This window comes from Somniosus microcephalus, chromosome 9 (genome assembly GCF_052327205.1).
Source record: "Somniosus microcephalus isolate GS21.2 chromosome 9, FLI_Smic_1.0, whole genome shotgun sequence".
In the NCBI taxonomy this organism is placed as follows: domain Eukaryota; kingdom Metazoa; phylum Chordata; class Chondrichthyes; order Squaliformes; family Somniosidae; genus Somniosus; species Somniosus microcephalus.
In genome coordinates this window covers 137943574-137967110 of record NC_140995.1, presented here as the reverse complement: position 1 = coordinate 137967110, position 23537 = coordinate 137943574, and the positions used below count along the sequence as shown (strand labels likewise).

Below are 23537 nucleotides of genomic sequence, written 5' to 3'. Positions count from 1 at the left end.
CGTCATTTCAGTGTGCAACGCCTTTTAGGAGCGCCTGAGCGCATATTGGGTGGCGCCCGGAGCCTTAGTGCCCAGCGCTATTAGTGACAGTTCGAGGGAGGGCTAACAGGCCCTTCTCGGAGTAGGGGGGCGCTATTTAAAGGGGACAGCTCTACTGCAGAATCTTCTGCCACTTGGCCTGCTCATTGCGCTCGCTGTTAGAGAGAGTTGGCGAGCTAATGCGGAGCAGAGTTCTGGGATTTGAGCATTACAGTACTTGGTACCTTCAACCCTGTCCAAAGCACTTGCACCACTACACCTAAAAGCCTTTTGACCAACTGGCATCGGAATGGGAGCTTGTTTGGAGGGCGACGGACCTCATCTGCACTCTGTGCAGCAGTCATGACGACCTGCCTTGCCCTGCGGGGAGACGGTGGCCGAACTTGCCTATCCCCCCTGCGTTGCTCCATGCCGCTTGGTCCAGCAACTGGTTCATCCTCAGAGCCACCCCCCCTCCCCTCCAGGGGACTACTATCCCCAGTCTGCAGATGTCTCCGCTCCCCGGATTCTGCAACGGCTGGTCCGGATTCCTCCTGGTCCTCGCCTCCGGTGGCACTGGCACTGGCAGCTTCAGCGCGTTGAGCCCGAGTTGGTGCTGCTTCATCTGAAAGTGGGAGGTGGAAGAGTGGCTTTAGCAAAAGGACAGGTTTGCTGAAAGGCATGCCAGATTGCGGCAAGGCTCTGACATGGCTGCACACTGAGGATGCATGCTGGCGGGGGGACCAAGTGGAAGGCAACAGGTGGAAAAGGTGAGAGTCTTACCCTCGCTGTCGGTAATGGGGTCGGCAGATGCAGTGGTCACTGGACCAGACAGACGTCCTCCAAGTATCTGGTGCACTCTCTCCTCCAGATCCGTGAGAGTGACCACTTGTGCAGGTCTGCCACCGGTTCGACGCTGCTCCTTTCTAATCTGTGCCATCTTGGACTGCAGGGGAAAGAAGGGGAGGTTCTGTTACATGAGGCCTTGAGACCTCATCGCATGCCCCCCATGGTGCAAGAGCCCTTACATGAGGCCTTGAGACCTCATCACATGCCCCCCATGGTGCAAGAGCCCTTACATGAGGCCTTGAGACATCTGTCCATGTGTGTGGCCAGAAAGAGCCATGGGTGCATAATGACAGATGGCCATTGGCGCATCATTGCAGCAGGGTGCCCGAAGTCAGCTGCAGATGGAGGGAAGCACAAGTTTGGTAAACCATCACTCACCCTAACGATCCGTGTGAGGTCGTTGAATTTCTTCCTGCACTGAACAGGGGTCCTGGTCGCCATGCTGCTGGAATTCACTCTCACAGCAACCTCCCTCCAAGATCGTCGATAAGCCTTCTGATTTGGCCTCTTGCCATTATCGGATACAGGACCTCTCGACGGTGTTCAACTGCAGCCACCAAGTGGTCCAGAGCCTCAGTGCTGAAGCGCTCTGCTCTCTGCCTAACCTTCTCCATAATGCACAAGTATCTAACGCCAGACAAGGGCGAGCGCCGAATCTGAGGCCTACAGGGCGTTGGGTGTTGAAGCTCAGGCTGACTGACCCACCCCTTTAAGAGCCAGCCGGCGCCTGGAGGTCTCGTGCTTTCCCGTAATTGAGTTCACCTGCGCTGCGCCCGTCCGCGTCGATATTGAGTAGCGCCTGACCTTTTGCGCCTTAAGAGCACCGTGCAACGGCTGATTTAGCGCCTCAATCCCCTTTGGGGGCGATGCAACCCAATATCGCGCCAGGCGGCGATAAGTTTCGTCTGGCTATAAACTTTGCGCATCGCCAGTTCTAACGCCTCAAGCGGGGCTATACCCAATTTCTAGGCCTAAGTTTGGTGGCACAGTAAGCAGTGTAGTTGGGAGCAGAAAGTTGCAAAGAGACATTGATAAATTAAGTGAGTGGGCAAAACTATGGCATATGGAGTTCAATGTGAGGAAGTGTGATATCATCCATTTTGGACCAAAGAAAAACAGGTTAGAGTATTTTCTAAATAGTAAGAAGCTAGGTACTGTGAAGGAGCAGAGAGATTTAGTGGTCCATGTACAGAAATTACTAAAAGTGGACCAGTATAACGGTTAATGGAATGTTAGATTTTATCTGAAGGGGTCTAGAATACAAAGGGGTGAACTTATGCTACAGTTTTAAAAAGCTCTGGTTAGACCCCACCTGAAGTACTGCATTCAGTTCTGGGAACCGCACCTCAGGAAGGATATACTGGCCTTGGAGGGGTGCAGCGTAGATTCACCAGAATGATACCGGGACTAAAAGGGTTAAATTATGAAGACAGGTTGCATAGACTAGGCTTGTATTCCCTTGAGTATAGAAGTTTAAGGGGCGATCTAATTGAGCTGTTTAAGATAATTACAGGGTTTGATAAGGTAGACATTGGTCAATTATTTCCTCGGGTGGGGGAGTCCAGAACAAGGGAGCATAACCTTAAAATTAGAGCTAAGCCATTCAGGTGTGATGTCAGGAAGCACTTCTTCACACAAAGGGTAGTGGAATTTGAAACTCTCTCCCTCAAAAAGCTGTTGAGGCTAGGGGTCAATTGAAAAATTCAAAACAGAGATAGATTTTTGTTAGGTAAGGGTATTAAGGGATATGGAGCAAAAGCAGGTAAATGGAGTTGAAGTACAGATCAGCCATGATCTAATTGAATGGCGGAATAGGCTTGAGGGTCTAAATGGCCTACTCCTGTTCCAACACTCCTGTCATGATAAAATAGTTTTACCTCCAAATCACAATGATCATCACAGAGATCAACTTTGTTAAATCAAATATTATATTGTGCATTGCATGGAATAATGCTTCTTTCATTATAAAATAATATAGTTTCTGACACTATGAGCAATGTCATGGCAGATCCAGAAGTCAGTAATAAAGCATAACTCAGTGTGACTTGCAGCACTAGTAGTATAATGCCTTTAAAAATTTGGAAAATTACATACTTAACTTGATAGGATCCTACCCTAAATAAATGGCTCAGTTGTTATTTTATAGTCTACCAGTGGAAGGAATCCAACTATGTCAGAGACTGCAAAGTGGCACTAATACCATAAAATGAGCTTTAAGAACATCACGAGTGTTATTCCCTGCCTAGCATTAAATTGGTTGTAAAAATTATCAACACACAAAAATTAGAGCAATATTTTTTTCAGGGCCAAAAGGGTTATTTTCCTGTGTGTAGACTTCAAATACTTTGTACTGAGATTAAAATGAATGAATCAAAAACAGGAGTTAATGAAGTGTTGGCCATTGGGACTTTAACGCTTATCCACCCTGGTCAGAGTTGAAGAAAACTGATTTGGGCCTACTGAAACTGAATTTGTGGAGATTGCAAAGGAGGTTGAATTGTCATTCTTGGAAGGAAGCCAGTCTTTTCTTTTCATTATGTTCTTATTTCTTGCCTCATAGATCAAAGAACATACAATCAAGCTTCCATATCAAAGCCACATGCAGCTGCTGCTTTTAAAAAGGTCATTTTGCCTTCATGAACAAAAGTCCAATAGTAAATGAAAACTCACTTTGCTTTCAGTGACACAGGTTCTTAACAGTAATAAATGAATCTCATGTTGAAATACATTCACCCCCACAGAATTTATTTTGGAGGTGAATTTTTGTGATCAATAAGGTGAGATAGCAGCAGTGAAGTATGGAGCACTTTATAATTTCAATAACCAGGGTCCTAACAACGTGCCTTAATCCCAACATCAGAAGGCTACTCCTCAATTATTTCCAGGCCCACACCAACCCAAGTTGTAGTCCAGCGAAGACCACTAATTTAGCACTTAATTCTGATGTAGTTGCAGCTACTAGGAACTGTAGTAAACTCATTTTATTCAGGCTCCTTACATGTGGCAGAGAGCAAACACTTGATCCCATCAGTCTGAGCTGGATTCAAGCACAAGTCCCAACAGTGAAAGGACAATATTTTTAGTAACTGTGTTATCCACATTCCAGAATTCATGCCTAAATAATATTTGAAAAGGTTTGCCTTCTGTGAATTTGCAGGTAGGCTGTGATCCACACAATGTAATCACTAATCTGTTCACAAATTGTCTAGGATTCTGTTACAAAATTAATTAATTCTTGTATATACCAACAGAAATGACAGCCCACACGACTGGCTGTTGGGCATTTATTTCATGTGGAGGTGAATTTGACCTTTTTGATTTTGTAATCATGTGTAAGATATAAAACACTTGGGGGGAGAAATTGGGTGAGTAGCGCCACCTGTTAGCGCCTAAAGAGGCAGGCAGTGGCGCCACTGGCTGCGCCTCCCGCGATATTCAGGAGGGGCGCTAATGGTGGCATTAGCCTGTTGCGCTGCGCCGCCACCGATGATGTCATCAGTGTGCGCAGCGCCCCATTCGTGCCCCGTTCGCGATATTTGGTAGCGAACGGCGCAGTTGCGCCGTTCGCTACCCGCGCCTGGTTCACGGGGCCTTACTGTGCCGGCAGCGGCGCAAGTTAAGGTGGAGGTGCGGGGCGGCTGCTTTTTCGGCAGCCGCCTGCCAGCACCTCCGTCCCCGGCCTGCTAACCCACCCCCCCGCGGCATTGCCGGTTGTTTCCCGAGAGCCCGGCACTTCTCCTTGGTGCTGGGCTCATTTGCCGGCACTCGCGAGCAGGGATCGCGCTGTTGCAGGCACCTCCCCCTTACCAGTGGGAGGAAGGCCTGCAGTACCGCAGCGTGTGGCGCTGCGGCACGTTGCGCTGCGATAATCAGTTTCAGCGCCCTAAGAGGGACGCGGAGCGCCTCGAGCCTCGCCCCGTGTCCCTCGAGGGGCACTGAAACTGAATTTCTGGCGATCGGTATTACTCCGATCGCTGTGCTAAATCCTGCGCTCAGGCGACTTTTGCGCCACTTTGGCGCCCCAACCCAATTTCTAGGCCTTGATCATTTGTTGCACCTTCATATTTCTCCATGATGAAAACTTTAATGAGGTGTACATTGTGCAACAACAAACATAGTAAGCCTCATTTTTGCTGCTTCTGAGATACTTCTAGTGATTCCATAAAGACCGTAATCATTAATTTTCTCAATTATTTTTATCATAACTTCAGCACACAATGTGAAAATGTGATTCCTCTTTAAGGGTAAAATGTAAATGTTTTATATGAAAAAACTTGTATTGCTCCTAGCCCTTTTCATGGTCGAATATTTTGCCCAATTGAAGATCATTATTCATGTTATTTTATGAACAATTTTACAAATTTGAAGCATTTATCAGGGTTACATTTTGTTGGAAATGAAATCTGTTAATGTGCTTGGCTAAAATAAATATAGTGGAACACTGGTTTTAAAAATGTTAATTTATTTTCCTTCTCCCCAATTTTCTTCCCTCCCCACCTCTCATAATGGCATCGACTCCTTGCTGGATTACACTTTTACAGTGTACCAGTTGCCTCCGATTCCTTGCGCAAGTGCCCACTTTTCATCTGTGAGCTTTGACAATGAGTGTCATCTAGCTGCTTGGCAGCAGGAAGCCTCACAATGCTCCCACTTTTTGCAGGGGTTGGTGGAAAGCATACAAGTGGTTTTTGCCAATTTTCCCCTCCCTAGGGTAGCTTAGGCCAATTGTAGTGCCTTTGCTGCCAACTCAATGAGATCAGCTAACAGCACAGATTAGGAACAGAACCTTGGTCCCTGCTGATCTGCATAGCTCAGCTCCTCACAGCTAAGCCACTGAGATGGACCTTGAAAAAGTTTGAAATAATCAAATTCAAAATAGTTTGCTCACAATATTGCATGTCATGCATGAATTAAAAATACCTTATTTTCAAACCTTTTCAATATGGAAAAAAATGATATTTTTTGTTTCTGTGTGTTCTTTTGTTTCTATGGGCTGGATTTTCATTCAGAAGTCGGGACTACAACTTCCGGGTTGTAGTCCCGCCTCCATCGAGATGCGGCCAATCCACGCAATTTTAACTTGATTGATCTTGTTGAGCCCGGGCCAATTAAGGGCCACCTGGTAACAGGTGATGTCACAGACTGAAATTTCATCTGTCAAGATGTGTTGACAGAAGAAATATCAGCGTTTCACAGCTGTTTGAAGCTGTCAAACACCGACAGTCTTCTAACATGAGTCCTTCTACGCAGACTCAGTTAGAAATCTCACCGGCACTGAAAGCTTCAGGCTGTCACTTTTGACAGATCGCAGCCATTCTGCTTTCTGTGCCGGCTGAATGATGGACTCCCGAAACCTAGAGGAAGGAAGGCTGTAAAGGAAAGTACAGGTAATTTAAACTTCTTTACACACTTTAGACACACCAAACACACTTACCTTTGCACTCATGCACCCATCACTCACCTGAACACTGACATCTCGACCTCTCCAAGTCCTTCAACCCGACGGCCCGACTCCTCTAACTTGGCGTGGTTTGGAGCCGTCGGGGATCCCACACGACAACCTTCAAAATAGAGATTAGGCTAAAAACTGCCTGTTAACTACCTGTTAACAGGCAGTTAATTGGCACTAATCCCTTCCCGCCTCGGGTCGGCGGGTCCCAGTGCGGGGCGGGTACCCGCCTCCTTTGAAACTTACATGGAGGCGGGTTTTGGGCGGGATGGTGTCGGGACCCCTGAATTCGGGAATTTAACCCCCCACACGCCTCCAATCCCGACTCCACGGCACACTGAAAATCGACCCCTATGTGTTCATTCTTTCTTGTAAGCAAATGCAGAATATTTTACACCTATCTTGCAGAAAAGGGAGAAGAGTTTGTCTGCTGTTTGTAATGAGATCCTGAAAATATTCATAAAGAACACATATGATTTTGCTACAAATCGGGAACAGAGGAAGTGTTTCCCAAAGTGTTGTGGGTTAACTTTCACTGACTCTGGTGGTCTGCTGAGAACCTTATACTATGTTGACGGGGCAGAAACTCTATTCGCATCATTAGTATTCAGCCTGTTCTTGATGGTTTGCTTTTTAGTCTGCGCTGAATTCACTGTCTAGGTTTACATATGAAGAAGGGTTCCTTGGTAAAGCACTGATGTGCTGCTGTAGTACTGTACCCCAGCAAAATCAGTGATTTCATAAAGGGAAAAAAGGGGTGGCATAAAGACGGTTCAACAGGCCTCAATGACCTATTCAACAAACTTAAATGAAATGTATAGAGATACTCTTTTAATACAAAGTATGCCTTCTAAGGTTAATTGTGGAGAAAAATAGCAGATATTTAAAAAGTGCAGTAAGTTTCATACCAGGGAGCAGCTCAAATTAATTAGTGATTAATTCACTTTCATAGCTGAATCACTGCTTGCATTTGAGAAAAGGAACAAAATGTATCCGTTGTATATCATTCTAAAATACTTCTGATGTGTAAGAAGACAGATTACCAGCCTAGTAGGCTCTTCTCCATTCTTCAAGTTATTGTATTCTTCACGCACCATGGGAGTACAGTTTAGTTTGATAGCTGCTGGGGAAACCACGTGCTGAGCATGCACAAAAAAATGCCATGCATTGCAAATAGGTAGTGCCTACTTCTAGGAGATGGAAACAATAGGGGGTATTTTAACCCCCAACCACGCCAAGCGCGAGGGTAAAGATGGTGTGGGGAGAGGCCCCCTCACCTCACCATCTTAACTTACTTGAAATCAGGCACGAGAAGGTCGCCCACCCAAGGGGAGCACGGGCCTAATTTAAATGGCAGAGTCGTGTCCCAATGACATCACTGGGACACGCACACCATTCTAACTGCGGGCCGACTAAGGGCTGCACAGTATTGGACCCGCAAGCGAAAACTTGCGACAGGCAGCACCCAGGCCCAGGTAAGTGTTATTTTTACACTTTTTAATGATTCCTTGTAGGCCAGGAGGAACAGGAGAGATCCTCCTGGCTCCACATCCTCCATGGGCTTCCACTGCCCCAGGCTTCCCTGCCCCCTCCCCGATTCCAATCTTACCTTGCCTGGGACTGTTTCCCTGGGTCCCCACCGGTGGCCCGACCCCCGCGAATTTCCACTCCTGCTGGCTTCGTGAGGGAGTCAGTAATGGGCATTCAAATGAGGCCTGGAGGTAAAATCTCCCAGGCCTAATGCTCCAGGAGGCTGAATGGATCACCACCTGTTTCTGCAAATTCAGAGCTAATATTACAATTGTAACTTGTGTGGCTGCACATAGAATAATGGGACAACAATTTCTTGATATGATACTTGAAACTGGGAAAAGAACTACAGCTGAGTCTCAAAACCGCCCCCATCAGAATGCCAAACAGAATATGGCTGATCTACAGTAAGGATTTGCTCTTCACAACTATGCAAGCCAAAACAAACGGTGCAGTTTTCCACATGACCAACTGAAATTCAAATGTTAAGAGTTTTAATTGATGATACATTAACTTGTAAGCAACTAAACTAAGGTCCCATTCGGGAATCAGTGACAGCCTAACTGGACATAATTTCCAAAAGGTTTAAAGAAAACAGGATACTAATAGGCAGTACCCTAAAATACAAATACCAATGGGATATAAAAGACTGAAGTAGCCACAAAATACACCAGAATAGAACTAGGCTTTATACCAATGCAGAACACATTCAGAAAATACTCAGGAATATGGTGAACACCACACAAAATAGGACTAACTGAGTTAGAACACAACTGCATACTTCTTTCAATGTTGTTATGAGCTCTATTAATATTGGTAAAAATTAGGCTCAATGGTAGTACAGCAAAGAGCTACATCAGGAAGAGATCAAGGGAGCAGGTAGTACACTCAAAGAAAACTTATCCAGTGAGTACTAAAGGGAGAAGCTACATAATATTACAGAATTGTGGGTAGGAGCTGTGGGGTTGGAGGAGATACAGGCTGTAAAGCAGATAGCCTCAATTTTGGAGATAGAAAAGTCCATGAGGTCTTCACATCAGCTGTCACAGAAGGTAATTTGTGATGAAGGAGTTTGTAATTATCCTCGTCCTCCAAGATGACTCAGTTAGTGGGAGGTTTTAGCTGCAGAGAGACAATGGGGTAGATTTTCCTGGAGCCGTCAGGCGGGGTTTCAGGCATGTGGCGGGGGGGGAAATCCCGAATTCGGGGGTCCCAACACCATCCCGCCCAAAACCCGCCTCCACGTAAGTTTCAGGGGAGGCGGGTACCCGCCCCACACTGGGACCCGCCGACCCGAGGCGGGAAGGGATTAGTGCCAATTAACTGCCTGTTAACAGGTAGTTAACAGGCAGTTTTTAGCCTAATCCCTATTTTGAGGGGTGTCATGTGGGATTCCAGATGGCTCCAAACCACGCCAGGTTAGAGCAGTCGGGCTGTCGGGTTGAAGGACTTGGAGGGGTCGCGATGTCGGTGTTCAGGTGAGTGATGGGTGCATGAGTGCAAAGGTAGGTGTGTTTGGTGTGTCTAAAGTGTGTAAAGAAGTTTAAATTACCTGTACTTACCTTAACAGCCTTTCCTCCTCACAGGTTTCGGGAGTCCATCACTCAGCCGGCACTGAAAGCAAAATGGCTGCGAGCTGTCAAAAGTGACAGCCTTCAGCTTTCATTGCCGGTGAGACTTCTAACTGAGTCTGTGTAGAAGGACTCAGGCTAGAAGTCAGACTGTCAGTGTTTGACAGCTTCAAACAGCTGTGAAACGCTGATATTTCATCTGTCAAGAACTCTTGACAGATGAAATTTCAGTCTGTGACATCACCTGTTGCCGGGTGGCCCTTAATTGGCCTGTTGAGCCCGCTGGGCGGGCTCAACAAGGTCAATCAAAGGAAAATTGCGCGGATTGGCCGGACGTCGATGTAGGCGGGACTAAAACCCGAAAGTTGTAGTCCTGCCTCCTTCCTGACAGCTTAGGGAAAATCTACCCCAATTGATCAGGCTTTGTGAGCTGTGTCTGCTCAAGCTTGCAGCCCTTAGATTTGAGTTTGCGATGATATCTGCTGGGAATGCCAAGGTGGGAAATTATTTGAGATCTGATGGGGATGAGTGCATCAAAAGTGAAGACAAGAGAGTTGTGATGACAGGAAGTGAAACAGAGGAGAGGAAGCTGAGAGTTTGAGGGTGCTGGTGAGGGATCTAGGAGTTTTACTCCAGGGACAGAGAGTGAAAGTAGAAGGGATAGAAGGAGGCAAGGGGATGTAAATGCTCAAGAAGAGGAGGAAGTGATTGGAAAATACCTCAGAGTTGGTGAAGGCTCAAGTGATAAAGGGGCAAAGGGTGTAGCGATATGTGTGGGCAAGAGAGAGTTTGTGGCCGATTTTTCTCCTCTCCTCATCCCAGTGTTGTGTGTCCAAATTTCTGCTGGGTTCGAGGCTTTCTGGAGATGAGGCCTACGTGGTTGGGTAAACTTGAAATGAAATGTTTACCAGCGGGTGGTGATTTCAGTGATTGGATCATAGGTTTATATGGAATGACGAGCTTGATGCGCTCCCAGATCTGTACTTAACCTTGTGAGCTTTGTGAATCACTGTTGCTGAGCCAGTTTCAGTTAGTGTGCTCATCTAGACTACAAAAAAACCTGTATCAAATCCTGGGCAAGATTCTCCTTTTTGGGATGGAGTTGCAGTGGAGCAGGACTTTCCTTAGGTTGGTAAAATTCCAGTTACCAAGAGGGAGCCCGTTCTACAGGTGCTGCAGTGGGACTGGTGACGTAGCACCAGCAGAGGCACCGATGATTTGAAGGAAAAGAAGGGCTGGATTTTATCAATGGAGGCGAGTAGGAGGCGGGACTCCCACTTTTGGGGTTGTAGTCCCGCCTCCATCGAGTTGTGGCCAACCCACTCGATTTTCCCTTGATTGACCTTGTTGAGCCCACTCAGCAGGCTCAGCAGGCCAATTAAGGGACACCTGGCAACAGGTGACGTCACAGATTGACATTTCATCTGTCAAGAGCTTTCGACAGATGAAATATCAGCGTTTGACAGCTCTTTGAAGCTGTCAAACACTGACAATCTGTACTCCAAGTTAATTCCTTCCTCTCAGGATGATTTAGAGATCTCTCCAGAACAGAAAGCTGAATGCTGCAACTTTTGACAGCTCGCGGCCATTCTGCTTTCTGTGCCGGTGAGATGAGGGACTCCCGAGACCTGAAGGAAGGAAGCCTGTAAAGGTAAGTAAAACTTATTTAAACACTTTACACACACCAAACACACGTACCTCTGCACTCATGCACCCATCACTCACCTGAACACTGGACACCTCGAACCCTCCAAGTCCTTCAGCCCGACGGTCCGCCTCGCTAACTTGGCGTGGTTTGGAGCCGTCGGGCAGCCCACACTTCAAGAATAAAAATAGGGATTAGGCTAAAAACTGCCTGTTAACTACTTGTTAACAGGCAGTTAATTGGCACTAATCCCCTTCCCGCCTCGGGGAGGTGGCTCCCAGCACAGGTTGGGTACTGTGGTGTATGTAACCTGTTCCACCTTAAGAGAACTACCTTAAGAGATGTACTACTTTCTCTTGGCTGCTGTATACTGTAATACCGGTGGTGACCACACCGGTATATAAACGTTGTGTAGGGATTTGCTGGGCAGTTCAGCCCTGACCTCCGAATAGTAAAGACCTGTTAGTTATTCTTGTGGTCTGTGTCCAGTGATTTATAATAAGCATAACTGGGACACACAGACTTAACAGTGGCGACGAGTCCGATCTTACTCTTCGGCAGTTTTACATCCAAGGCAGCTTCGTCCTCAGAACGGGCGTCGAGAAGAGGCATCCGCCCTCATCATCCTGCTGAGCACCATCGCACGGGAGGCATCGAGAACCCGGGTTAAAAAGAAAAATTCTGACCACGAAGCCCTCCATCAGCGACAGGCAGTGATCATCCCTTCTACCACGGTGGTGGGTAAGCTGATCAGCGACACGAGCAGAAAGTCGGCCGCGTTGACTGTGGAGTGGGGGAGGGAAAACGGAGGAAAAAGGGCGGAGAACTCGACCACGGCCGGTGAAAAGGGCCGGGCTGCAATCGAGGCCGAGAGGCGCAGCGACTGGGGCAGCTTAAGGCACGAGAGCCGCGGAGAACTCAAACGCAGCCGGTGTAAAGGACCGGGCTGCATGTGGGGCTGAGAGGCACAACAGCAGGGGAAGCATGAATGCCCACGGGAACCGCGGGGGAGTAAAAGCAGCGTCGGGGAATTGAGAACCGCTGGGGAGGCGAGAACGACAGCAGCACGGCAATCGCCATTGCAGCCAGCGGGGGAAGAAGGCAAACGCGGGAATCCGCCATTGTAGTCGGCGGGGGAAGAAGACGAGCGCGGGAAAGACCGCCAAGCGCGGGCAGCCGCCATTTTAGTAGGCGGGGGAAGAAGACAAGCGCGGGAAGCCGCCATTTTGAGAAAAAGAAAAATTTAAAAAAACTTGCAAGGATGCCTAAACATGTAAACATGGGAACATTAATACCTTTGATCGCGATATCGAAGATTGGACCACGTATGTAGAACGCATGGAAGTTTATTGTAAAGCAAATAAGGTACCAGATGATGAGAAAGCACTAACCTTATTAAGCTCAATGGGTGCGAAGACATACGGGCTATTGAAGCACCTTCTATCACCAAATAAACCGGCGGATCAGACTTTCGCGAATATTGTTACTGTCCTGAAAAATCATTTAAACCCCACGCCGCTGATGATAGCGGAACGATTTAAATTTTACAGAAGAACGCAGCTGAAAGACGAAAGCAACGCTGAATTTTTAATTGAACTGCATAAGCTATCGAAGTACTGTCAGTTTGGAACAGGACTAGCAGATGCGCTGAGAGATAAATTTGTGTGTGGATTGTTAAAAGAAGGAACACAAAAGCGACTGCTTGAGGAGAATGATCTTACGCTTGATAAAGCTGTCACTATTGCAGCATCGCAAGAAGCCGCAGCGAGAGGCACGGCGGAAATGCAGCTACGGTCACCGGAACTCAGCACCAATCAAATGGTCTTGGGTACAGTAAAATGTTATCGTTGTGGAAAGACAACGCACGATCAGAACCAGTGCTGGTTCAAAAATCAGGAATGCAGAAAATGTGGCAGGCTTGGTCACATAGCTAAAGTATGCCGGTCAGGAAAGAAGACCAGCAACAAAAAGTCACCGCAGGAAAAGTACAGAAAGGTACACAAGGTGACAGAGAACAGTTCGAACGAACAGAAGTCAGATTCAGACTCCAGCAGTAATGAACTGGGTAGTCTAAGAGTACACAATGTTGGTAAGGAAGCAGACCTCCAAACAATTTGGGTCACACTTCAGATAGCAGGAGTCCAAGTGAAGATGGAATTGGACACTGGATCGGCATTGACGGTCATGAATAAGCAAGATTACAAAAGGTTATTCCCACATATTCCCCTACGGGATACGGAGATTGTATTGAAAACATACACGGGGCAAAGAGTATACCCCATCGGGAAGATAGAGGTAAAGGTGGTCCACAAGGGCAAAGAAAGCCGAGGAATGGACTTATATGTGCTACCTGAGGGAGGTCCACCACTACTGGGACGGGAGTGGATTAGGAAAATAAATATGGACTGGCATTCCTTAAAAGCACTAACGGTAGATTCCGGTAAAAAGGATGTCAAACCTAAACGATTGTTCAGAATATTGGACGATGCTAAAGAGGTGTTCCAACAGGGACTGGGAACACTGAGAGGAATTACGGCAAACATCAAGGTTGAAGAACATGCAAACCCGAAATTTTTCAAAGCCTTATGCGATACGACCTGCTGTGGAAGCTGAGCTGGAAGGGCTAGAACGTTCAGGAGTACTGTTTAAGGTAGACTGGACTGAGTGGGCTACGCCCATTGTTCCCGTCATGAAGCGTTCATTGAGCAGCAAGCCGGGGGAACCGGGGAAGGTTCGCATCTGTGGAGATTTCAAGATCACTGTTAATCCGGTGCTTCACACAGTGCAGTATCCGCTTCCGCGGATTGAGGATATCTTCGCTTCGTTGTCTGGCGGGAAACACTTCACCAAGATAGACCTGGCGCAGGCGTACTTACAGATGGAAGTTGAGGAAGAGTCACGCCAGTATCTCACGATCAACACGCATAGAGGCTTATAATAGATTGGTTTTTGGAGTGGCATCGGCTCCAGCAATTTGGCAGAGGGCCATGGAGCAGGTATTACAGGGAATTCCAGGCACACAATGTTACCTGGACGATATTCTGATTACAGGAGATGATGACGAGGAACACCTTGCAAATTTGGAACTGGTGCTCACCAGATTGAAAGAATATGGACTTCGAGTTAATCGCCAGAAATGTGAGTTCTTTCAGAAGCGGATCTCGTACTGTGGTCATGTCATTGACCAGGAGGGGCTTCATAAGTCTCCTGACAAGATCAAAGCTGTTGTGAAGGCTCCCGCTCCGGATAATGTATCCCAGTTGAGGTCGTTCCTAGGGTTGATTAACTATTACCATAAGTTTCTGCCAAATTTATCCACGGTGCTGCACCCGCTGAATGCTCTTTTGCAGAAGGGAGTACCATGGAAGTGGAGCGAGGACTGTAAGAGGGCCTTTCGCAAAAGCAAGGCATTGATCACCTCAGAGGAAGTGTTGGCTCACTTCAACCCAACGCTGCCGATTCGTTTGGCTTGTGATGCTTCTCCATATGGTATTGGGGCAGTACTCTCACACAAGTTGCCAAATGGCCTGGAGAGGCCAGTTGCGTTCGCATCCAGATCATTGACCTCCACTGAGCGCAACTATGCTCAGATAGATAGGGAGGCTCTCAGCCTTGTGTGGGGAGTAAAGAAGTTTAATCATTACCTGCAGGGCCAAAAGTTTACGCTTCTGACAGACCACCAGCCGTTGGTATCCATTTTTAACACTAAGAAGGGTGTTTCGGTGATGACAGCACAGAGACTCCAGAGATGGTCCCTTTTCCTAGGGGCACATCAATATCAGATCGAATTCAAAGGTACAAAGCAGCATGGTAATGCTGATGGGCTGTCGCGCCTGCCACTACCTACAGAGGAGGAGGCACCGACGGTTGACCCTGTTGAGTTATTTCACTCGACCATCATCGAATGTTTACCAGTCACCAATGCAAGTATTGAAAGAGAAACCAGGAACAACCCGACACTGTCCCGGGTCTACGAAGTGACAGTGAAGGGATGGCCAGCACATGGTGATCCACTGTTACCGGCATTCTCAGCAAGACGAGAACAGCTGTCCGTCTGTCAAGGAACATTGATGTATGGAACAAGGGTGATTATTCCTCCTAAGTTAAGAGAGAGAGTTCTAAAGGAACTGCATGAAGGTTATCTGGGGGGAGTCAAGATGAAAAGCCTTGCTAGGGCTTATGTGTGGTGGCCGGGTATCGACCAACAGATAGAGGATCTGACGAAAAGCTGCTCAGGGTGCCAAAAAGTGCAAAATGCACCTCCGATTGCACCGCTGCATCCATGGGAATGGCCTTCAACCCCATGGCAACGTGTACATATTGACTTTGCTGGTCCATTCATGGACTCCATGTTTTTAATTGCAGTGGACGCACATTCTAAATGTCCAGAAGTGATTAAGATGACTACCACTACCTCGGAAAAGACGATCGCGGTGCTAAGAACGATATTTGCAAGAAATGGATTGCCAGAACAAATATGTTCAGACAACGGACCGCAGTTCGTGTCAGAAGAATTCCAGAAATTCATGAAGAAGAATGGGGTGAAACATTATACCTCTGCCCCATATCATCCGGCTACAAACGGGTTGGCCGAGAGATTTGTACAAACGTTCAAAAAAGCAATAAACGCCATGAGCGAAGATCAGATTCCACTACAACACAAGGTGGACAAATTCCTACTGGCATATCGAAACGCCACTCATGCAGTGACAAACCAAAGTCCTGCCATGATGTTCTATAACAGGAGGTTGCGGTCCAGGTTGGACTTGTTAAAACCAAATGTGCGGAGGGAAGTTGAAAACAAACAGTTCCAGCATATAAATAACAAGACCACTCGGAGTTTCGAAATAGGACAACGAGTGTTAGCCCGGGACTATAAAAACGAGAAATGGCAATCTGGAACAATTCGGGCCAGACAAGGACCCCTGATATACACGGTAGATATTGGTGAAAATGTAATACGGCGTCATGCTGACCAACTGGTAGAATCGAGAACAAGGGTCGAACCCAGGGTTACGGCAGAGACAACCGTGGAAGAAGTTAGTGAACCTGAAGCATCTACCTCAGAAGTGAATGTACCTGAGGATGATGTCCAATCCATAAGAGATCAACTGGATGAGTCATCCCAGCAATGAGAATCAGAGACCCCTGAAAGGCGTTATCCAACTCGAATCAGGAGGCCTCCTCAGAGACTGAATCTTTGAACTGCTTTGCATGAAGTTGTGTATATATATATATCTATATGTTATTATGTTATGTTAAATGGGGATATAACTGTTAAGCTAAAAAGGGAGGATTGTGGTGTATGTAACCTGTTCCACCTTAAGAGAACTACCTTAAGAGATGTACTACTTTCTCTTGGCTGCTGTATACTGTAATACCGGTGGTGACCACACCGGTATATAAACGTTGTGTAGGGATTTGCTGGGCAGTTCAGCCCTGACCTCCGAATAGTAAAGACCTGTTAAAGTTATTCTTGTGGTCTGTGTCCAGTGATTTATAATAAGCATAACTGGGACACACAGACTTAACAGGTACCAACCTCCTGGAAAACGGGCATGGAGGCGGGTTGGGGGCAGGATGGATTCGTGCCCCTCGATTTTGTGATTTTAACCCCCACACGCCTCCAATCCCGCCTCAATGGCCCGATGAAATTCGAGCCCGAATAGTCCAGAAGGTACCTGCACCTCAGCCTTGTAGTCAGAGTCCAAGACCTGCACAGGTTAAGTAGGTGGGGTTTATATGGAGAGAGAGAGAGAGAGAGAGAGAGAGAGAGAGAGAAAGAGAGCAATCTCTGCCAGGCACTTTTTCTTTATTCCTTGAACTCTGGACCTCTCGTGCCACTATTCTGGGCTTACTGCCACCTTCCACATGGCAGTCCAGGGAGTGGATTGGAGGGAAATGGACTGGGCACTGTTAAGTCTGTGTGTTATAGTGATAATTACTACACAGACTACAAGAGTAAATTCAACAGGTCTTTACTGGTTGGAGGTAGGGACTATACTGAATACAATATTACTACACAGTGCTTATATACCGGTGTGGTCACCACCGGTATTACGTATACAGCAGCCAGAGAAAGTAGTACATCTCTTAAGGTGGAACAGGCTTAAGTTCTCTTAAGGTGGAACAGGTTACATACACCACAATCCTCCCTTTTTAGCTTAACAGTCATATCCCCATTTAACATAACATAATAACATATATACATATATAACTTCAGGTATAACAGTTCAAAGGTTCAGTCTCTCAGGAGGCTTTCTGATGCGGCTTGGATAACGCCTCTCAGTAGTCTCTGATTCTTGTTGTTGAGGTGCCTCCTCTATTTGGTTTCCAATGTATTGGGTGTCATCATCATCAAGTACATTCCCTGCCGAGGTAGATGCTTCAGGTTCATTAACGTCTTCCACAGTTGTCTCTGTCACAACCATGGGTTCGGCCCTTGCTCTCGACTCTACCAGTTGATCCGCATGACGCCTTATCACATTATGACCAATATCTACTGTGTACATCAGAGGTCCTTGTCTGGCCCAAATTGTTCCGGACTGTCATTTTTCGTTTCCATAGCCCCTTGCCAACACTGGTTGTCCTACGTCGAAAGTTCGAGTGGTCTTGTTGTTAATATGCCGAAACTGTTTGTTTTCCACTTCCCTCCGCACATTTGGTTTTAACAAGTCCAACTTGGACCGCAACCTCCTGTTATAAAACATCATGGCAGGACTTTGGTTAGTCACTGCATGATCGGCGTTTCGATATGACATCAGGAACTTGTCGACCTTGTGTTGCAGCGGAATCTGATCATCGTTCATGGCCTTAATTGCCTTTTTGAATGTCTGGACAAATCTTTCAGCCAACCCGTTTGTCGCCGGATGATATGGGGCAGAGGTATAATGTTTTACTCCATTCTTCTTTAAGAATTGTCGGAATTCTTCCGATACAAACTGTGGTCCGTTGTCCGAACAGATCTGTTCTGGCAATCCGTTCCTTGCGAATATTGTTCTTAACACCGCAATTGTCTTTTCTGAAGTAGTGGTATTCATCTTGATGACTTCTGGCCATTTGGAATGTGCGTCCACCGCGATTAGGAACATGGAGTCCATGAATGGACCAGCAAAGTCAATGTGTACGCGTTGCCATGGGGCTGAAGGCCATTCCCATGGGTGTAGCGGTGCTATCGGAGGTGCATTTTGTACTTTTTGGCACCCAGCGCAGCTTTTCGTTAACTCCTCAATCTGTTGGTCAATACCCGGCCACCATACATAAGCCCTAGCAAGACTTTTCATTTTAACTCCCCCCAGATGACCTTCATGCAGTTCGTTTAAAACTCTTTCCCTTAACTTGGGAGGAATAATCACTCTTGTCCCGTACATCAAGGTACCATGGCAGACGGACAGCTAGTCTCGCCTTGCCGAAAATGCCGGTAACAGAGGATCACCCCGTGTTGGCCATCCTTTCACTGTCACCTCATAGACTCTGGACAGTGTCGGGTCGTTCCTGGTTTCTCTTTCAATACTTGCATTGGTGACTGGTAAACACTCGATAATGGTCGAATGAAATAACTCAACAGGGTCAACTTTCGTCGTTTCTTCTTCTTCAGGTAGTGGCAGGCGCGACAGCCCATCAGCATTGCCATGCTGTTTCGTACCTTTGAATTCTATTTGATATTGATGTGCCCCTAGGAAAAGAGACCATCTCTGGAGACGCTGCGCTGTCATCACCGAAACACCCTTCTTAGGGTTAAAAATGGATACCAACGGTTGATGGTCTGTCAGAAGTGGGAATTTTTGGCCCTGCAGGTAATGATTAAACTTCTTCACTCCCCATACAAGGCTAAGAGCCTCCCTATCGATCTGTGCATAGTTGCGCTCAGCGGAGGTCAATGATCTGGATGCAAACGCGACTGGCCTTTCCGTGCCATTTGGCAACTTGTGTGAGAGTACTGCCCCAATACCATATGGAGAAGCATCACAAGCCAACCGAATAGGCAGTGTCGGGTTGAAGTGAGCCAACACTTCCTCTGAGGTGATCAATTCTTTGCTTTTGCGAAATGCCTTCTTACAGTTTTCGCCCCATTCCCATGGTACCCCTTTCTGTAAAAGAGCGTTTAACGGGTGCAGTACCGTGGATAGATTTGGCAGAAATTTATGGTAATAGTTAATTAATCCTAGAAACGACCTCAACTGAGAGACATTCTCCGGAGCGGGAGCCTTTACAACTGCCTCAATCTTGTCAGGAGACTTATGAAGCCCCTCCCGGTCAATGACATGGCCACAGTACGAGATCCGCTTCTGGAAGAACTCACATTTCTGCCAATTTACTCTAAGTCCATACTCTTTCAGTCTGTTGAGCACCAGTTCCAAGTTTGCGAGATGTTGTTCATCACCATCACCTGTGATCAGAATATCGTCCAGGTAACATTGTGTGCCTGGAATTCCCTGTAATACCTGCTCCATGGCCCTCTGCCAAATTGCTGGAGCCGATGCCACTCCAAAAACCAGCCTATTGTACCGGTACAACCCTCGATGCGTGTTGATCGTGAGGTATTGGCGTGACTCTTCCTCAACCTCCATTTGCAAGTACGCCTGCGCCAGGTCTATCTTGGTGAAGTGTTTCCCGCCAGACAATGAAGCGAAAATATCCTCAATCCGTGGAAGCGGATACTGCACCGTGTGAAGCACCGGATTAACGGTGATTTTGAAATCTCCACAGATGCGAACCTTCCCTGGATCTCCTGGCTTGTTGCTCGCAGGACGTTTCATAACGGGAACAATGGGCGTAGCCCACTCACTCCAATCTACCTTAGACAGTACACCTGAACGTTCTAGTGCTTCCAGTTCCGCTTCAACAGTAGGTCGTATTGCATAGGGTACCGGTCTGGCTTTAAGAAATTTTGGTTGTGCATGTTCATCAATCTTGATGTTTGCCGTAATTCCTCTCAGTGTTCCCAGTCCCTGCTGGAACACCTCTTTAGCATCATCCAATATTCTGGACAATCGTTTAGGTTTGACATCTGTTTCCCCGGAATCTACCGTTAGTGCCTTCAAGGAGTGCCAGTCCATATTCATTTTCCTAATCCACTCCCGTCCTAGTAGTGGTGGACCTCCTTCAGGTAGCACATATAAGTCCATTACTTGGCTTTCTTCGCCCTTGTGGACCACTTCTACCTCTATTTTTCCGATGGGGTACACTCTTTGTCCCGTGTATGTTTTCAATATAATCTCCGTATCCTGTAGGGGAATATGTTGGAATAACCTTCTGTAATCTTTCTTATTCATGACCATCAATGCCGATCCAGTGTCCAATTCCATTTTTACTTGGACTCCTGCTATCTGAAGAGTGACCCAAATTGTCTGGAGATCTGCATCCTTACCAACGTTGTGTACTCTTAAGCTATCCAGTTCATTACTGCTAGCGTCTGAATCTGACTTCTGTTCGGTCAAACTGTTCTTTGTCACCTTGTGTACCTTTGCGTATTTTCCTTGCGGTGACTTTTTGTTGCTGGTCTTCTTTCCTGACCGGCATACTTTAGCTATGTGGCCAAGCCTGCCACACGTTCTGCATTCTTGGTTTTTAAACCAACACTGGTTCTGATCGTGCGTTGTCTTTCCACAACGATAACATTTGACAGAACTCAAACCCAATTTGTTTGTACCGAGTTCCGGTGACCGTAGCTGCATTACTGCCGTGCCTCTCGCTGCGGCTTCATGTGCTGCTGCCATAGTGACCGCCTTCTCAAGCGTCAGCTCATTCTCCTCGAGCAGTCGCTTTTGTGTATCCTGTTTAAATAAACCACACACAAATTTATCTCGTAGTGCCTCTGTCAGTCCCGTTCCAAACTGACAATATTTTGCTAGCTTACGTAATTCCATCAAATATTCAGCATTGCTTTCATTCTGCAGCTGCCTTCTGTCATAAAATTTAAATCGTTCCGCTAGCATCAGCGGCGTGGGATTTAGATGATTTTTCAGGACAGTAACAATCTCCTCGAACGTCTTATCCGCCGGTTCATCTGGTGATACAAGGTGTTTCAATTGCCCGTATGTCTTCGCACCCATTAAATTTAATAATGTTAGTGGGGGGCACGGTGGCATAGTGGTTAGCACTGTTGCCTCACAGCGCCAGGGACCCGGGTTCAAATCCGGCCTCGGGCGACTGTCTGTGTGGAGTTTGCACATTCTCCCTGTGTCTGCGTGGGTTTCCTCCGGGTGCTCCGGTTTCCTCCCACAGTCCAAAGATGTGCGGGTTAGGTTGATTTGGCTATGATAAATTGACCCTTAGTGTTAGGGGATTAAATATGTGGGGTTACGGGGATAGGGTGGGATATGTGTCGGTGCAGGCTCGATGGGCCGAAATGGCCTCTATCTGCACTGTGGGGATTCTGTGTGATTCTGTGTGCTTTATCTGCATCAGGAATTTTATTTGCCTTACAATAATTTTGTATGCGTTCTACATACATGGCCCAATCTTCGATGTCACTATCAAAGGTATTAATGTTCCCATGTTTAGGCATCGTTGCAAATTTATTGTATTTTTATGTTATCCAAGATGGCGGCTTCCCGCTCTTGTCATCGTCTTCCGCCCACAAAATGCCGGTTTTCCCGCGCTTGGCGGTCTTCAACTGTCCCCCGACGCTGTCTCCGCTTCACCGCGGCTCTCGCGCCTTCAGTTTCCCCAGACGCTGCGCCTTTTAGCCCGAATGCGGCCCTTATCTCCGGTCGCGATCGATGTCCCCGCGCTGCGCCTCTCGCTCGAAAGCGGCCCGGCCCTTATCTCCGGTCGCGATCGATCTCACCGCCCTTATTCCTCCGTCTTCCCAGCCCCGTCTGTACAGCCAACGCAGTTGACTTTCTGTCGCGTCGCTGCCCGGCTTACCCACCACCGAGGTAGAAAGAAGAAGCTGACAGTCGCTGATGGAGGCTTCGAGGTCAGGATGTCTTCTGCACTCCGGTTTCTCGATGCCTGCCGCTCGACGTGTCTTCCAGTAGGGTGATGAGGGTGTAAACCTCTCTTCGACGTCCTGTCTGTGGACGAAGCCGCCGTGGAAATAACTGCCGCAGGGTAAGAATCGGACTCGTCGCCACTGTTAAGTCTGTGTGTTATAGTGATAATTACTACACAGACTACAAGAGTAAATTCAACAGGTCTTTACTGGTTGGAGGTAGGGACTATACTGAATACAATATTACTACACAGTGCTTATATACCGGTGTGGTCACCACCGGTATTACGTATACAGCAGCCAGAGAAAGTAGTACATCTCTTAAGGTGGAACAGGCTTAAGTTCTCTTAAGGTGGAACAGGTTACATACACCACAGGCACCCTGTCCCGCGCCCTCCCCTGCCCCCTCCTCAGCATTTGCGTGTGGCAGGCAGGGAAGGGGCGACCAGCAACCGTAATGGTGGGAAGGAGGGAAGGAAATTGATATTGTATGGTGAGGTTGCAGTAGGCACCGCCAGATTTTTCCTCATTCACCACCGCTATCCCATTAGGTGTGATTACAGAGGAGAGTCCAGCCCTTGTTCCCTCTCTTTCTATCACCTGCGAATGCTACTACAGGAAACTTTGGTTTATCCGGAGGTTGTATGTCCGGAATACTCGATCTAACGGCAAAAATCAGGAGCCGTTTTCTATAAGTTTTTTTAGTTCTCGTTCTTTTTTTTTTCCCAGTCAGGCACTGCAAGGTCTGTAGCTATAGCAACAGCTTCAGCTAGAGACGCTTGCAGCTGCAGCCGACTCTTTAGAAGCTGTTGCTAAGCAACAGTGTTTGTTGTCAGATACAGAGATGAAAACCTCCGTATGCTTCAACATTAACTTTGTATGTCCGGCAGTTTTGATAGATCAGCAACATGCCGGTCCCATCGGTGCCGGATATCACAAAGTTTCCTGTAGTTTGTCAATCTCAACTGTCAATTCTACTAACATGATAGGACTCTGTAGATGGTCTGATCTGATCACCTCACATAATCTTGGTGGAGAGTTTGTTGAATATAGAGTGTAACAGCGTTGTTCGTTGATAATATTTAGCCACTCCCTCAACAAAAGAAACACATCTTGCAAACACCATGAGAAGTTCATGAGGGATATCTCACTGGTCTCATTAGCTTGCACAAGAAAAGTAAAAACAAATATTTAACTTAAAATGTACCAAATTTTTGATTCAATCAATTGCTTCAAAATGCTAACCTTTTCATAACATTTTATGTTCTTCTGACCAACCATGTTTACAAGTGCCATGTTCACAACAACTGTTTTAGAAACATATAGGCTCATTTTGTATTATCCAAAAATTAATCTCTTTTACAGAAAATTACTCAAAGCATTTGGAAAGAATGTTTTCTCAGCAATTACTCCACAGAGACGCTCTGAGTGCTCTCTTTTCCAAATGTGCAACTGCTTCAATGTATTAATCCACAGATTTATAATAAGAGCAGCTGGGATAACAAGATTGATTTTGGAAAGGCTTCTGAACAATCA

At 46.9% G+C, this 23537-nt stretch overlaps 1 protein-coding gene across 12 annotated transcripts in view; it reads right to left on the bottom strand.

The window, feature by feature from the left end:
- tbc1d32 (TBC1 domain family, member 32) overlaps positions 1–23537 on the bottom strand; it is a 404895-nt gene that overhangs the window by 90752 nt on the left and 290606 nt on the right. The gene's annotated exons all lie outside the window — the stretch shown is intronic.